Consider the following 5,193-nt stretch of genomic DNA (forward strand, 5'->3'; position numbering starts at 1 on the left):
GCAGTTCCTCCTCCGCCAACTCGGCGCCGTCGACACGCTGCGGTGGCCAGCGGCCTCGCGCTAGGTCGCGCGTCCTCATCGAGCCGGAGCAGCAAACCCTGCGCTTGGCGGTCGTAGGCGACGTCGACGTAGCCTCCGTCGAGTGCCGCGCGGGCGCAGGCGTTCCACTGCGGCGGGAATCAACCGTTCTTTTGCTGAGGTATGAAATTGGGGATCTATGCTCAAAAAGAATTGTGCTTGGACTTTTGCCATTGAATTCCTGAATCAATTGGAGCATTAATGTGTTGAAACCGGGGATCTATGCTCATCTGTCTTGAAAATTGGAGCATGAATGTTTTGAATTCAGTTACATGATGCTTACCGTGAATTCAGTTACATGATGCTTACCGTGAGTCCTGAATCAATTGGAGCATGAATGTCTTGAATTCAGTTACATGATGCTTACCGTGAGTCTACTGTATAATATATTCCGTTTTGTAATGTTCTTTACTGCTGTATTAATCTCTTATTAGATACTACTCCGTACTGCTAGAAAATCTTCTAAAATCTTCTAGACAGGATGTAGTCAGTCACCATATTTCTCCAGCATGCCCATGTTTCTGAAAATTTGCCATGCCAGGTGAAATACCACTACGCTTCTGCATGCCTTTCAGAGTCACATTGGCAGGACTACTTTTGCTTATTTCAAACTCCAAGGGCTGATGTTTCATCACAGGGCCATTGGATTCTTTCTTCATTTTCTTTGATGCTCTCAGGTTATCACGATCAACTCCTACACTACTCATTGGATTTGACTGATCTTTCTCAACAATTTCTCCTGCAGAAATGTAAACCATTAGAATCAAAACAAGAGAAAGGTATTAGTAAACCTCACAATACTTTAGGTGATTCACCTTTATCTGATGATTCTGCTATCTTCCGTTTTTCCTTGAGTTTAGGGAAGCAATCAACACCATCAGTTTTACTACTAGAAGGAACATGTGGTTCCTTTGAGGGCTTTGACATATCAGCCAAGTCAAAAATCATTTCCTACATTGGCTCCACCATGGGAACCTTTCACCTTCCCCGATATACTGATGTACTGTATATTTCCCTTAAAAGTTGGAGCAATAGCTGCGACTATGCCTGCCGTATCATCATGACCACCATCCTTAATACTATTTTCAGGTGCAGGAACTATATAAAGAGCACGAAGGGCTCTTGTGGTCTCATCTTCAGATATTTTGCAGCTATTCATTCCAGGCCTACAATATGTAGCAAATATCAAAATAAACCTGCTTATACCAAACAACACATATAACAGTACTTGCAAGAAATGAATAAAGTGGATGCACTTACAGCCAACTCTGCATGCTACACCGCCATTTTTATATCTGGATTCATCCCATAGGGTAGAAGGCGCCAGTTCTCACACTTGTCGGAGCACACCCATTGTTCATTTATTACAATAGGTGCTGGCGCAGTCAGGGATGTGGATGATTATGCAGTCCCATTCGTATATACTAATGGCAAAGGATCTGATTTGTTATCAAACAAGGTAGAGATCTTGAACTCACCATCATTTCCAACTCCTGATTTGGTACCAGTCTCCCCAAATAAAATGTTTTTTTTATCAAGCTTCACACTCTTATCTTTTGGATATGAATTAGCCAAATCAATTGTAGGGTCTAAAGCATAATCTTGATCTTCACCATAAGATTTTCTGTGTCTGCCTTCATTCAATTGTTTCTGTGCCTTGAAATTGAGCTTCTTCCCAGACAGGGCAGCTTGCGAAGAGGAAACTTTCTTGTTCTTGCCTTTTATCAGTCCTGAATAATTTCTATCAACATTTCCTTCCATGATATCCACGCATTCTGCATCAAACAGGCTTCTCATTTCCTTACTTTTGTACTGAGATACTTCCTGTTTTACATGCACTACTTTTTCCTTCTCCCTCTCCAGCAACAAAGTTTTGCTATGAATGCTTTCAAGGTGACTAGAACTGATAGAATGTTGATTGTTGTACTCTTCAGAATCATAACTGATTTTATATGAAAATCCATGATCAAGTGAAGTTTCTTTCTTACTGTCTTTGTTTTTGTCATTAACGTGTCTTTTTAATGGACCCTTCTTTGATCCCTGCATTTGATCTGAAATCCCACCAGTAAATTTTTCAAACGCCTCAACTGAATGTTCTGTCTTTGTGATTGTAGGGAACCAGTATCATCTGAAACATCCTGTACATGAGGCATGGTTCCCTTATTCACAGTAGATGGTTTGTTAACTCTGCATTTTGAACTCTTGAATTTGGGAACCCTATCTTCCTTTTCATCATACTTGACTTCCTTGGCATTCTTATCTTTGATATCCAGTGTAGCAGAGGCTGTTTGGCCCCGACCTCTGTGCAATTCTGCTTTGCCATCATTAAATTCAGGTGCTTCATGTTTTATCATAGCTTTAGGCTTTTGTCTCAGTTCCAGAACATTTCCTGTGAGGGGGGAGAGCAAGTGACCTCCAGGAATAAAATGGCAGGTCATTATCTGTTCAAGCAACACAATGCGTTAGCTACTTAACTCTCAAAAGAATCATCCTTCACCATGATGAACACAAGTAGGGCAAAACTTAACCTCAAAAATGGTACGTGGAGATTCATCAGCCAAAACTTCAGGCACCGGAGCCCCAGCAGTCCCATCTAGGTTGCCTTCCGTGGACGAAGATGGGGAAATGTCAAGGCCCAAACCACTGTATATAGCAGCAGTATTGATTGCCAAACTTTTATTGTTATTCACCTTGATACGTATTTTCGGTGTTTTCTGCTCAGAATAATTGATTGCTCTGTTTAACATCTGTCCTGAGAGATTGCCATTGGAGTCATTGGATATTTGATAGTAGTCACTTTTCCTGCTGCTGTCTAATTTGGTCTTAACAAAATGGTTCTTTTGTGCAGTCTGAAAGTACATTGTAATAGTCACTGCTGCCTTAGTTATCCACAAAAAATCCGTGCAAAAGGACTTTACAATTCAAATTCCATTGTTATGAACTTTATGGATTCCCTTTGATTTGATGCAGTAACTGTACTGTGAATTTAGTGTTTTGTAATCATATTTATCTTCTATTTTATTTGGAGCCCTAGGATATCACTAGTATTTATTTTGCAGCAATAGCTTTATTTTATTCTTAGAAAACCATAGAAGTTTAATAATGCTGTAAAGGTGGAAAGATTTTTGGCCTTCAGCATTCCTAATTAGGGGTGGTATGTCTGAGAAAACTTGATTTCAGAAGGAGGGTTTTGGAAGGGGAAAAAAAGCCTTTTCAGCATCATGTTAATATTACCTAGAATCTAGGCTTGTCCTGTTATAATAGTCAGTGTCTTTTGTTTACCAAAATTCATGCAGAACTCTCTTGGTTGATTACTCAATGTAGAACAATGCTGGGGAGAAAGATCTCACTTCGGTTTACAGTCTCACAGGGCTAAACACGATTCTACTATTTCTGCCAGAGCTTCTATTGAAGACACGCCTACATAATTTTAGACCAAAGCAGGAAATGCTGGCTATGACATTTGCAGCTATTGACAACGACTGTTAAAGGAATCTATGGAAACAAACTGTTCTCATGCTCCATTTGGCGATTTGACGAACCTCTCTAATGCAGGTAACTAATGAATAAACATGATAGTAGGGATTACTTGCATTACAAAAATAGACGCACTGATTATATATGTTATGCTAATTGTACAGTAGAGGCTGAGAGCGCACTCAATTCACAGTCAGCAAACAATGATAAAAAGCAATGTAAGCGGGAAAGGGATAGAGCAAGGTATGCTTCAATGTCTCAAGAACAGAAGAATGCAAGAAACCTGAGGCAGCGTGAAGCACGTAAAAAAAAGAAATGTGCTGGTGAATTCCATATTTGTTGCTCTACATATATATTACCCTGTAAACTGCATGGGTCAACATTTCATCAATTAGTTGCATATATTAATACTTCTATCTGCTATGTGTCATGTGCTGTCCAATCATATTTATTATATTATAGAATTTGACTAACTTTGGATTTTTATGGTGTGTGGTTTTAGAATGTCAGAATTCCATGGAAACAAAATGTTCTCGTGCTCCATTTGGTGATTTGACAAACTACACTAATGAAGGTAACTGATGAATAAACATGATGGGAGGGATTACTTGAATTAGAAAAATATATGCACTGACTATATATGTTCTGCTATTTACATCGCAGGAGCTGACAGTGCATCCAATTCACAGTCAACAGACAATAATGCAAAGAACCGTAAGCGGGAAAGGGATAGAGCAAGGCATGCAGCAATGTCTCAAGAAGAGAAGGATGCAATATGTCTGAGGAAGCGTGAAGTGCATCAAAAAAAGAAAGGTGATAGACGCGTTACATATTTGTGGTGTTACAAATACATTACTTGTAATTTGGATGGGTCAAGATCACAGGGATCTTACAAATTAGTTGGACCTTTACACACTTCTACCTGCTTTGTAATATTTCTCAAATATTTCTACTCTGGTATTGGAGTATGTATGGTTGTCATAATATCTCTACAACATGAATGGAGTACGATGCCCAGTAGAGTTCCTCGCATTCCACTTGAGCAACTAGAATTGAGTTCAAGTTTTGCTACTATATATTCTTATATTAGTACAAACTATTTGCAGAGGAAGCCGGTGCATTGAACGATGAAAATGTTGGTCTTGATAAAATTAATGATGAGCGCCCTATCAACAATTCCTATCAGCTCAGCAATGCTGATAATCATGAACGATCGTTCCAATCATCAGAGTTATGTGACAAGCGTGCTCCTGAAGTCTCTGACACGGCCATAAACATCCATGATTCGGTATCCAAGTTAAGTCAAAGAGCACATACCAAAGGGAGTGGTACAAAAAACTAACCCCAGAGCAGAAGAAAGCTTAGGAATGAACGCCAGAAAATGCATGATTCGACGCCAGCACTGTTGGAAGGGAAGAGAGCATGCAAAAGAAGACGAAATGAGTTGAAAAAGAATAGACGGCACCCTCACTCCATCGCCATGGAGAATCCACATTATGTCCCTAAAATTTTAGATTCAGCTAAGGATGGTGCAAAAGTAAGTGCTGCCGATGTGAGTATAACCCAGTTCGACTGCTCGCCGATCTATGTACAATCAAGAGAAGAACAACAACCAGATCTTGAGGCTCCAGAAATGCT

The 5,193-nt window shown here is 39.8% G+C and overlaps 1 long non-coding RNA gene across 12 annotated transcripts; it reads left to right on the forward strand.

Annotated features, from left to right (window-relative positions):
* On the forward strand, positions 1–4,587 carry LOC120688954. 12 transcript variants are annotated; one of them, XR_005681203.1, is made up of 9 exons: positions 1–199; positions 513–755; positions 824–857; positions 939–2,254; positions 2,352–2,413; positions 3,403–3,633; positions 3,720–3,872; positions 4,058–4,129; positions 4,219–4,587. It is a non-coding gene; the product is annotated as an uncharacterized LOC120688954 (long non-coding RNA). The 12 variants fall into 12 exon arrangements; XR_005681199.1 differs by having other exon boundaries at positions 513–1,537; positions 2,193–2,254; XR_005681198.1 differs by having other exon boundaries at positions 513–1,078; positions 1,168–2,254.
* Positions 4,588–5,193: the final 606 nt, after the last annotated feature.

Source organism: Panicum virgatum, chromosome 9N (genome assembly GCF_016808335.1).
Source record: "Panicum virgatum strain AP13 chromosome 9N, P.virgatum_v5, whole genome shotgun sequence".
Taxonomy (NCBI): Eukaryota; Viridiplantae; Streptophyta; class Magnoliopsida; order Poales; family Poaceae; genus Panicum; species Panicum virgatum.